This window comes from Vanessa tameamea, chromosome 11, assembly GCF_037043105.1.
Source record: "Vanessa tameamea isolate UH-Manoa-2023 chromosome 11, ilVanTame1 primary haplotype, whole genome shotgun sequence".
Taxonomy (NCBI): Eukaryota; Metazoa; Arthropoda; class Insecta; order Lepidoptera; family Nymphalidae; genus Vanessa; species Vanessa tameamea.
The window spans coordinates 9578353-9591130 of NC_087319.1; the positions used below are offsets into that span (position 1 = coordinate 9578353).

General features: G+C 30.8%; 1 protein-coding gene across 1 annotated transcript in view; it reads right to left on the reverse strand.

Annotated features, from left to right (window-relative positions):
• Positions 1-11839, reverse strand: part of LOC113402592 (trace amine-associated receptor 8c) — a 55764-nt gene extending 43925 nt beyond the window's left edge. The window contains exon 1 of the mRNA XM_026642885.2: positions 11555-11839. The gene's annotated coding sequence lies outside the window, so the exon portion shown is untranslated. The remainder of the gene's footprint in view (positions 1-11554) is intronic.
• Between the last annotated feature and the right edge of the window lie 939 nt (positions 11840-12778).

Consider the following 12778-nt stretch of genomic DNA (forward strand, 5'->3'; position numbering starts at 1 on the left):
GTAACTACTGAATTTACTGCAAAGCATTTGTGTTATGGAAAATCAGAAGTAACGACGGTACCACATACACCCAGCCCCAAGACAACATAGAAAACTAATGAACTTTTTCTACATCGACTCGGCCGGACCTCGGAGTGGCGTACCTATGAAAACCGGTGTACACACTACTCGACCACGGAGGTCGTCATACGGTCGTCACTTGATAAATACTATAAAATTTACAGCTAATGTGAAATTTCATAACGACACGACACGAACGACAATGAATTACAATTAAGTTACAATACACATGCCTCTAGTCCTTATTTATATTCTGGTAATTTCCAATTGTGTACTAAATTAGTATTTATGTCTTATTAGCTTAGGTAATCTTGTTACTAGTTCTTAAAACTAAGGTTTCGTAAGCTGATTGACTGTTTATTACAGTCAAAATACTTTACTTTGAATCATTTTCTGTCTGGGACATTGATATCCTTACTACTTGAATTAATGAACGACTGCGTACCTACTCGTTTATCCTTCTGGGTGGGTATTTTACCCTAATCACTGGTTAATATATACACACATTAACCAGTGATAAGGTCACCAAATAGCAATACTTCGACTACACCTACTAACCAGTTATTCAGATATATTACATAATAAGCAACATAACAGAAGAGAAAATGACGAGTACACTTGTATAACACGTATATATATATATATGTCGCAGCGTCAGATAATTAAATACTTTGATTGTAATCTCTTAGTTTCGAGATTTCATTCGGGATGGCCAGTGAAGTCAATCACTCTTTGTCACGTTAAAAAAACATAACATGTCAGTTGTCAAGAAGGATAAGACAGATGTGGTCGCGGCCAATGAAATATTGTAAAAATCAATATACGATAATCCAGCTATCGATTTGTTGTATTATTTGTGAATATGTATGACGAAGATGATGATCCCGAACCAAACAATATTGCCGGCTCGCCGTTATATATATATATACAAATATATATATACATGTATATAAACCGAAACTATAAATTCAACTCCAAATCTTATATAATCAAGCAAAGCTTCTAATATAAATACATAATTATAACATTTGAAGACAACATTTTTCGGTTAGTTATTTTTATTGAGACAATTACACAGTATTAAACAGTTTAAATGATTAATTGACAAACATTACACGTTTATTTTTATAATTCTACAAATAAAATCAAGTTTATTCAGTTGAGCTAAGTTTAACAAACAACCAATCCACTAGCTTTGACAAGGGGATAAGCAAGTCATTCAATTTGTCGTACACTGGTTTTCCCCTGTCACGTAGCACGTGACAAATCACGATTTAAGAACTATAGAGGTATTCTGTAAGAAGAAATTCGAAACGTCGCAGACCACGAAATGTCATATTGTGAAATGGGACATTATAGGATACACGTATCAAAACGGCATAGTACTGTAAGGCGGCTGTCAACATTTCACGAGTAAGATACAAAGTGAATTCTTATAGAATCACACCGCTGAAGTTTTTGCGACAATTGTTCTGTTTTCTGGTTTTCTCAAAATGTTCGTTTTATAACTTCGATGTTAATTCGAAAGAAAAAAGATTTATAGTAAAACTCACTTGATAGTCTCACAATAACAACAGAAAGTTTTCTTTCTAATTTCTATTTAAGTTAAAGTTAAATATTACCCATGCCTTATAAATATACTACCCACCTTTGTAATAAATAGATTTTTCATGAAATTGAAACTGAGTAAAATTGCGAGGAAGAGTAAAGAAAATCCTAAGATATAACTTTTTCTGCAGATACAAAGCAATCGAGACGATCTCCCTTAACAAGAGCTGCTAAAAATAGATCAAGTGGGCGGAAGGCGTTGAGTTTTGTCTTAACTCTCAACCTCTTCAGGGCCAAAGCGTCATTAAACCAACTGAAAGCATTCAGAATTACATACAATATACAATCACGTGTCAAATTCTTAAAACTTATAAATGTGAACTTACCAACTACTCCACCCGCTTTCACCAAGATTAAACGTTACTCCGCTCTCATGGGTCGTAGAATAATGTTTTAATACGACAAACAATCATCAATAAGTGAGCTGTATTTTTAATATACTTATAATATTGATACATTATAAAACCTCATTAAGTTCCTTTTGACTACTACCATAGAAACCATTCTCAACGAAGCTTGAAGATTAGACATTGAAGATTAACATTGAAGTGCGCAAACACAGATGGACTCCCTATTCTCTTACACTCGTAATGCTGTCAACTTCCACCCCCATGCTACTGAGCAAATCTTGACAGAGTAAAACTCAATATTTTTGAATTTACATCCTCTTCGCGGGACTTTAGTCCAGACTGACAATTATAGCATTATAAGCTAACTTCAAGATTGACAAAGCAGTCACAGATCTTATTTAGTTAGGGCAAAGTTTAACTCCTTTAACATAACGTATCAAACAATTTGATTACAAGAACTTGACCCAAACATGGAAATTTCTTGACTCTGTTCATTATCCCTTGAAACCAGCAAAACTCTGTAGCAACTATAATATAATTAGCAATACCTAAATAAGAAGACTCCAGAGAACGCCTTTCTGAAATCGTTGATATCTCAACACAAATAGCTATTAAACGGATTGTTTAATGGGTACATATAATTTCATAATCTATGATACTTTAATTCCAGATATTATTCTTACTCAGATATTATTATTGCAAAGGTTTTCGTTGCAAAGTCTGGTTAAGCTTACAAATAGATACACCAAACATTTAAAAAAAAGTCCCTACGAGTTATCCATTGAAACTAGTTTATTTTAATAATTTATAATAAAAGATAACCAACCCATACATTTATGTGTAGTAAAATAAATAAAATCGTAGTGTTTCGTTACTAAAATTAGTATGTTTTTCTTATTATCAGGCGACGGCATAAGTAAGCGTCATGCTGGCAAAAATCAGACTCCCTAACTCGCTAACGTCCTCAGTATATAATATGTTTCACTAATAAAAATAAGCTTATTGATATTAGTATTTTATTGAATTATTAATCGAACAATACATATAAACACTGATGATAATGAAAATATTTATCTTTTAATAATATAATATGAACTAAAACGGGATAATAACTGTTTTATTTTGAGAATAAACACATTGTATTCGCTATGGCAATTTATTACGATAAACTGTCATATTCTTTATACGCAACATTTATTTTATTAATGGCTATTATTACTAATATTCATAGACTCGTACAAAAGATTAACGCTTTGATTATTTACTTATTTAAATATCAGTATTTAACTTTGTCTTATAATTTAAATTAAATATTTGTCACTTAAATATTTATTACATAGATTTTTTAAACAAAGAAGTTTCATTACGAACAAAAATATTTCGCCGACCATTTTCTTAAAAGACAAATGCGTTATAGATTATAAAACGTAAAGATAAAAAATTAATATTCTAGCTATATTAAATAAACTCGTTGGCCGTGTCGACCCCGCCGACGTGCCGCAGCTCGGCCTAATTGTCGGCATTTACCTTGTCGGCTAAATCGCTGTAATTTGCAAGACTACCAACGCGTAGGCTCTCCTGTTTTAAAACTCAATTTCGCTTGTCATTTATTTTGAAAAACAGATTAAAAAGCAATAGAAAGCTTTTATTAAAACGTCGAAAGGTAGAGAAGTAAATACGTCTTGAGACTAAGATGTTGTGCTATTTTGTAAAAACACGAATTTATACAACATGATCATTAAGAAGTGATATACTTTAATTACAATACATGCAATAAAAAAAGCATATTCAAATCAAAATAGCATATCAGCGTAAAACGGTTTTCAATATTTTACGAATGGAACGAGGTCGACGGCTCAATTTTTTCCTAAAGAAGGACATTGCTGATATTGCCAAATGCGTTGCCAGTAATAAGATTACATTGTATCCTTGGATACACAACAATACAAGATATTGCCGTTTGGCATTTGATTTTTTAAAAGAAAACCATGATACTATAACTCATCGCTTTCCTACCTTATTGTTATTTAAATTTGCACTGCATCGATTACATTAAAAGAATAAATACCTAATACAACAGCCTATTCTTTCTATTGTTGGCATAAGACCTCATCTCCTGAAAAGGTTAGTAGCGTATTCCACAACGTTCTTTCAATCCTGATTAGTGGATAAACATGTAAAAGATTTTCATCCAACACATGTCGGTTTCCTGACGACTGTTTACTATTATAAACACAAATTAAATTAATTCTTAGGCTGGAACTTATTTTTAGACTCTAACGCTCAAATAAGAAATCGAAAAATCGGGTTCGTTTAGAATCTTTAAATAAATATGTAACATTAGAGGTCGTCGTTTTGAAACACCTATGAGATTAATTATGATTTCTACCAACGACTGATATTATATGTTGAATACTATTGATTAAGTATGAACAAAGTATTTTTACTAAAAGCAAAATATAAATATTTTTCATATAGATTACGGGCTTTTCTTTGCCAGAATAATATTGTACAAATAGAAGCTTACACAAAACGGAAACATAATAGGCCGTAAATCATACACTAGAAAAATATTTAGCTTAGAGATACGAAATAAATATTTTTTTCATAAAACCTCAAAGGTTTGCTTTAGATATTGTAAGTCACATCGTATTTTTTTTGTAATAAGTACAAGTACATTTTTTCAATGTTGTAAGTACATACATACATTCATCCTTCACTCTCCCTTATTCCATTTGTTTTGGATTGATATAGTATGTTTTAAAAAAAGTAACAGATCCCCACTGCTGGGAAAAACACAAGACCAAAAACAATGCTGTTAGCATTCTTGCCGCCATTTCACGCGATCATGATTTGTACAGTAGCTATAATTATATTGTTAGTAAATTAAATTAGCTATATTTAAACATAACTATTTTATACACACGATGAGAAATAAGCCTTCACAGTACTTATTTTGATGACCGTTTATGGTTACTGCTCCGCTACTAAGCATCGTAGCGTGATGTTATAATAGCCTATAACCTACCTCGATGATTGAGCTATCAACGACAAAAAATATTTTCTAATCAAACTGATTCCAGGTTAGCTGGGCTTAGCGCGTTAAACATAACTCACAAACTTTTTATTATAAGTATAAATCAATGGGACGTAAATAAAATATATCATTAACATCCTCCTGTCCTTATCCCAATTTTATTTGGGGTCGGCGCAGTATGTCTTCTTCTTCCATACTTCTCTGTCTGACGTCATCTCACAAGTAACATTCTTAATTATTATTATCCTCTTTATTTAATATTTTGTAATTATTGTATCTAATATAATTTATGTTGATATAATACTATACTAAATAAATAGTTCATTGTTTTTATAATTCAGCCATAGAAATAACAAAATACGTAAGCGCCGAAAACTCATATTTTATATTTGAATAAAAATCATAGCGCGTATTAGACCAGAGGACGGACACATGAATGAACGGTTCTAGTTGCCGCATACCATAAATTTTCTTTATGGAATGATCCAGGCTTTTCAGAGCCGGACGGCGCCGTGGGTTACGAGCCACTCATACTTCATCGCATCACTTTAGGGGGATATGCAGAAATATTATAAGTATTTTATATGGATATCGATATTTTTTACACTTGAAATCGTCAGTAATAATACGTATACTTATAACTATATAAAGCTAAACAGTTTTCCTTATTTCTTAAAACGCGCCGGTCTCATTATCTATCAGCATAAATTGAAGAAATATTTCAGCAAGATAGCCCATTTATTGAAAAAGTTTATCCATTGCACAACACGCTATGACCCAAGGGGGCGGAGCAGTAACGCTTAACCGCCCGGAACTGCTAGTCTATGATAAAACCACAAACACGTACAGCTCTATTTTTTTGCTTATAAACAAGACAAACTCTCGCGGCTAATAAAACATTTTATACTAAAAGTATATTAAATATGCACAGTGTACAAACTTTGTGTCCTAGCAACAGCGTACATGATAAAATTGTTCCGTGTACCGCAAACTAAGAAATTATTGATGATGACCTCCCGAAAAAATGACAGCAACGACTCCCATTCTTAAGGAAGACTAAGTTACTAAGCAGAACATATTAACGGAAACAGATATGTTCGTAAACTCATATTGAGTTTTTATGCCTCTTTTCCTTCACTCACAAAATTTGATGTTGAGGAAAGCTAACGAAAGAGTTCAAACTCAGGACTACATTTACCTACTTTGCGAGAAATACGCTGTGACAAAGAATTTCCGACGGAAAATTTCGATATCTTTTTATCGGTCCGACCGACTTTGAACCCAGAACCTCGAGATCTGCAGCATTATAAGCTAACCACTAGACCTACACACAAAATCACAATATGATACTATTCCAAATTATTAAAATAACAAAACTAAAGGCATTCAACACTTTTAGTATATAGAAAAGTTATTTCGGTATATTTTTTTGGTGAAGCCTTCTTTTATTGACCTCCTTTACCATGAACAATAATATCGTGGATGAATAACAGTATACGTTTCTTTCTCACGTCTGTATTTTTACATTTGGAAGAAGGAGACAAAGCATTCTGTAACTTTAAAATCACTTACATAGTAATTATGTTTATGTTATTAGTAAGTAGGTAATTATGTTTAATGAATTCATTCCTAATCGCTGTTCCGTACGTCGAAACAATCTTGGTTTTAATGCAAAATGATATTTTCTTAGCAAATTTGAAATCGCCACAAGCCAACCGTTGATATTATTTTATTTGTTGTTTTGTGAATGTATGAATATAAAATCAGAACTGCTGAGATGAAATGTAGAAAGAAGAACATTTTTCAAGCATAAAATATATTTTCAGTGAAATATTCCATTTCTCATATCGTTATGTTTTTAAAGTAATACAACTTAGACTTTTATTTAAGTATAATTCTTTATTTTTAATTAATTCTAAGTTGGTAGTTGAGCATGTATTTCGTTTGAGTAAAATAGCTACTTATAATTTACTTGTTGGTGGTTGCTTTTAATTTAATTTAATTTTCAAACATGTTTCGAAAATGCATGTAAAAACTAATTTAAAAATAAAAAATAGATTTTGTTTTATAATAAACTAACTACGGTCCCGGCTTCGTACATGAAAAATAAGCGTTTATATCGATAAAAAAAAATATTTTCTACGGAAAAAAAGATGTGTGTGTTCACAGAACAGCTTATCTAAGTTTTCTCACAATCGGATCATTGGTTTGGCAACGTACAGAAGACAAACATACAAATATTTTTTTAAATATATTATATATGATATCTACATCACATTGTGATTCCATGTCGCACCTTAATCGCATTCCATACCCGTAAGCGGAAAGAAAATCAAATCATCCAACTCCATTTTACTCTCTGAAATAACCCCGAGAACCACTTTGTTGAATAAAACAGTGAGTGCAGAAATTCTTCCAAAATATTACTTTTTTATTGTTCTTGTTCAAGAGAGATTAAGGACGTAAAACTTGCTCAAATCCCAAATAAAATTCCCTGGTGATTATCTAGAGCGCTACGATGAACATTTTATTTGTCAAGATAATTTATCTCCACAAATAATGGGTACTATAGTTTATGAAAAATAAATAACATCGCAATTCATACAAAGTCTTATTAGTAAAATTGCTTCAAATCTTTTTCCTTAAAAATAAAAGGAAGCGTTATTAACAACGATGCATTTTAATGTTGTCACTTAACTTCTACTGTTATACAATATATTATTGCTTTGATAGATAAAAAACTAATAATTGAATATCAAGTCTGGCTTGCGCAATCCCCTATTATCGACAGTTTGAAAGATTAAAACATTTATATGAGTTCTAACAGTCTATTTCTGAAGCCTATCTATATTTGTAAAGTTTAATTACATTAATAATATAGCTATACTTTATACGTATAATAAAACCGCAACGAGGTCGTATGTGGAGGACATTATTATATGATATAGCTCTATGAACATATCGCTCCTAATTATCCTAATACTAATTTTTAAAATGTTCCTAGTATATAAAATGGCTTGCTTTGCTTGCTCTTTTCTTTCTCATATAACATTTTTCTTCCCAGACATACTTTGGAGAATAAATTTTACAATACGTAACACCAATTTAATTACGTTCTCATGTAGATCGGCAACTACTACAATTGTGCTAGTATACTATTTAATTACACTATATGTTCTATTTCTACAATAATTCACATCGTTTAGCTTTGTAACTTATTGAAATCAATGTGGATGCTGTGCAGCATTAGTTTGCGATCTAATTACCACTTTTTATAGAATATAGTCCACATTAGAAATATTTATATCCCTAAACAGCAATTCATATTCTAATTCACAGATATTTAATTAATTCACGTATATTTCACTTTTCAGAAAATAATGGAAAGTGTTGTTGATCGAACATCTTTTCGTTTCGATAAGATTTTTTTAAAAAACACTCAACGTCTATGTTTCTTTCATATTCAATTCTGCGATCAAAAGATATATCTCAGCTAGGCTTTTGATATAACTTGGGAAAACATTATTTGATATGTAGTTTAATTTAAATGTTTAACAATTTACATCACAACATTCAATCGATATCAAGTACATTTGATTTAAGAATCGGTCGAAAGTGATAACCAAATAACATTGTTTTTTTTTTTTTTAATAAATTAATTCTCTTCGCTAATGCGGTTCTTTTAGAGTATTTTTCTTGTATTAAACTTATTGATATTACATTCTTGTTACTATACATTTTTCAATAATAATAACTTAGATACATTTGCGTCTATGTAATGAAGCCATTGACCGAAGGATGCTTGCGATGGAACGACGTTTGGTAAGATGGATTAAAGTAAGATTTGGTCAGCTCCCAAAAAATATTGGTTAAATAGCCTTAACCTACTAACATTCAACTCGGTTCTGACAAATCTTTTCGAGGTGCTATAAAAAATATTAGGTTTATACATACTGCATAAAAAATGCGTACGTTTTTTAATAATCTTCTTATTAAAATTTTCAATCAAAATAAACCTATACAAAATCATTGACCCACGTTTCATTCAAAATTGCATTGGTCAGTTAAATGTTTTGATCCGGTTAAAGTTTTCGATATGATTTAAAGTCCTGGTAAACTGGTATTCATCGTATGCAGGACTGTAGAGACACTAACTATCTAGATATCGTAGAGTCTCTGTGAACCTGCGTTCCTTGATTTCATTATGGTAGCTTAAAATGCAGCAGGTTATGTTGTCTAATGCAAGTCAGGCTTACGAAGTGGATGCTCTCAGTAATTCGAACAATTTACCTTGCCTTACATTCAACAATATTTTCAAGAATATTCATAAAGAAGAACTACATAAAGAGACCAGATAATAAATTAACTATTGCAAAATTAAACATATTCTATGTAAATAGGTAATCGAACTGCAGATTAATATAATGCGTATAAATACGAGAGTAACCCTGCTCGCTACCTCATCATGATCAAGTATATATTTGACGTAGAGCTTTTGTTGGGACAAGAATAAGGAAATAGGGATATAAATTGCTAGACTTACGGGAAAATAAAATAAGTTTGGTGCGGATGGAATCAAGAAAAACAAATAGTACTAAATATGGTAATCAGTTTACGATAAGAGAATAATTCTTTCGTTAAATGGCTTGGGCGTGATTAGAAAATGTAAATACGAAGCTTCGTAAACGCTTGATTTTAATGCAATTGAAGCCATAATGAACTTAATGTATACAATGAATGCGTACTTACATTTAAATATATAATAATGTGTTTCAATATATTTTTTTTTCCAATATCAATTTCGCGCTTTCTATTGTAACGATCTACAGCGATGTAACAATTCATAAATGCGGTTGATACCATTAGACTACATTCCACAACGTTCTTCCATTGAGGGAATTACATCAGCAGAAGCCAGGTGGTACTGTACGGTGGTAAGGGAACATACCACCAATTATGAGGACCACGTGATCCACGTGATTAAATCCGCGATTTCTAATTACGTATCTCTTAACGTATTCTACATACTGAGCCACTTCCCTCAGTTGAAAATTGTTGATTTTTTGACATTAATAAATCGGATAAAGAAGACAATACAAAGCAACGAAAGATAATATGTAATATTTATTGTTCTTTTAAATCATAATGAATAGTAGGTATTTAGAAAACATCACAAAATAAAGTCTATACGTGTTCGTATAGAATTTAAAAACTAAAGTGAAAACGTTTATGAAAAATGTCAAAGCGACTAATTGAGAAATCGATATTGACGACAATTAAGCGCTTGACTGATCACTCCGATAGTCAAGGTGTGAATGTAATTTGTTTATCATTGTATCAATGTCTAGTTATTTCTTCAAAGGCGTTATTTACTTTATTATTTCGGAAATAAATCACTTTACTGAACCTTTCAACTAAAGTGCTATGAGCTAAAGAAAAGTTAAACCAATTATACGGCTACAGGAGAAATATAATACGGAATTGTGTAGGTAACGAAACTGAAAATTGACCGGTATTAAGAGTATTTTATTTTATTAAAAGAATTGAATTTCTCTTTGTAATAAATTAATAAATATCACTTGAGATATTATTTATATCTTTACAAAATTTACGTTTCACCATTTGATCACAATGAAATGTTATGGTAAGTATTTAAATAACATATTTTGTTTAATAGCAAAGAAAATTCTAAGACACTACCTTAACTTACATATTATATACGATACAAGTTACGAGTAAGTCATTTTTTTATTCGTATCTATTAAGATACTAAATCTGAAAGACCTCACGAATCGTAAATAATGCTAACGGCTAACAGTACATAGTCACGATATACTTATATATGTACGTTTATATCGTACGAGGTAAAATTTACACCTCGAAGTCACGTATTACCTAAACTCTAAAAAATTATAACGTCTTCAGACGTTTTCTTTTTTATTATTACTCCATGATTCCGCCTGGATATCATATATATTTTTTGAAAAATAAATAAAAAATAAAGATATTATTGAATTTCAAGTACATCAAATGTTGTAGTATTTACAAATTATTAGTCTAATGATATTATATTTTGTTTTTACAAAATTAACCCAATTTCAAAATTAATGAGTAAACTTACAAAATGTGACGTCAAAACACAGTAACCCTTTTCACGCCTTCTATACATCATTTGTGTAATTTTAAGATAAACAAATGTAAAGAGCGTTGACAAAGGGTAGAGCTTTTAAAACCTTAGTCAAAATTTCATGTTAATTAATCTTAATGAACGAGCAACATACATCATTTAATTTACCTTAAAGGTGGTCACTGTAATTTAATCAATTTGTAACATTATAAAAATATGAAAGTAGATAAATTAAACTAAGCAAGTATTTCCAATTCATCAAATAAAAATTGTGGATTGAACAATAATATTTTGAATAACACATTATAATTGAAAAAGCGTAAAAAATATTTGAACGAATCAATTCAATCAAAACAAGTATCATACACTTACCCTTATCTGTCAATTCTGTCAACAGTCATCGCAATTTAGCACAATTCACTCAAAATCCTGACGGCAAAAAAAAGTTTTAATCCTAGAATGAAAATTTTACCAAAGAGAAAAGTACTGAAATAGCACAGTCCAATAACACTGTATTAATTAAATACGAAATTTGATAATCAAAGAAAATGTTTATAGCGTTTAGCGTACTAGTATGATAAGGGGATTTGGTTTAGAACACCGCGCACGTCCTTTCACGGCAACTGCTGTAACAGAACTGAAATAGAATTGAAGTTGCAAGTTGGTGAAACATTTTACGCTTCCAAGGGATTAATTCGTGCCAAGATAAAACAAGTACTAACTGGAAATTACGCTTAAAACCTCAACCTGCTTTTTGCTTTAGTTTAGTTGTATAAAAATTACAAATTCTTGATAGCATCGGCGTCCTCTTTATGTAACATGAATAATGAATTTTTCAATTGGAAATTTTTCTACTAAGCTTAGGATCATTTGTTTAAACATATCAGAAAGAAATTATACTTTTAAAAAATTACTATTAGCCATTTTAACTAGTTCTGAAACTAAACTAACCTAGCTGGTCTTTATTTATTTAAAGGTAGGAATTAATTAAAGTAATATCTGGATCTCTCTTGGAATAATATTTGGAGTTTATTCCACCACGGAATGGAACCACCATTGCAAGTTGGTGCATACACACGTGGCCGAATTTTACACGACATACGCAGGATTCACGAAAGCTCGTTAATGCTCAGTCAAGGTTTGAACCCGCAATCTTTTTTCAGATTAACGAAGCCAGTAAAAAAATGTTATAACTTCAAACAGTATATTTATTCGAATTTTTTAAGTTGAAATACTTAATAAATTAAATTTAGTTGGTATATGGTTTTTTTTTCATGCAGATATTACTTAAACGTCAATGAGTGTATTCTTATTTAATAAGGTAGAAGCTTATCCAACCTGACAATATAATATATACCAAGGGTATAAAGAATGAGGTTCGATCTACTCGTATTTCTACAAAATTTATAAGTTGTAGTTTTGTAAAAGATAAAATAAATGATTCAAATTATCGCACTTCTCGTTTGTGGCTCACATAAAAATAAAGTTGGAATCAAACAATCACATTGAGGTTGTTCGAAAGGGAGACGATGGGAGTTGAAAACTTGCCAGGCAATAACATGCAAGATATAATTTATATACTTATGTTGCATGGGT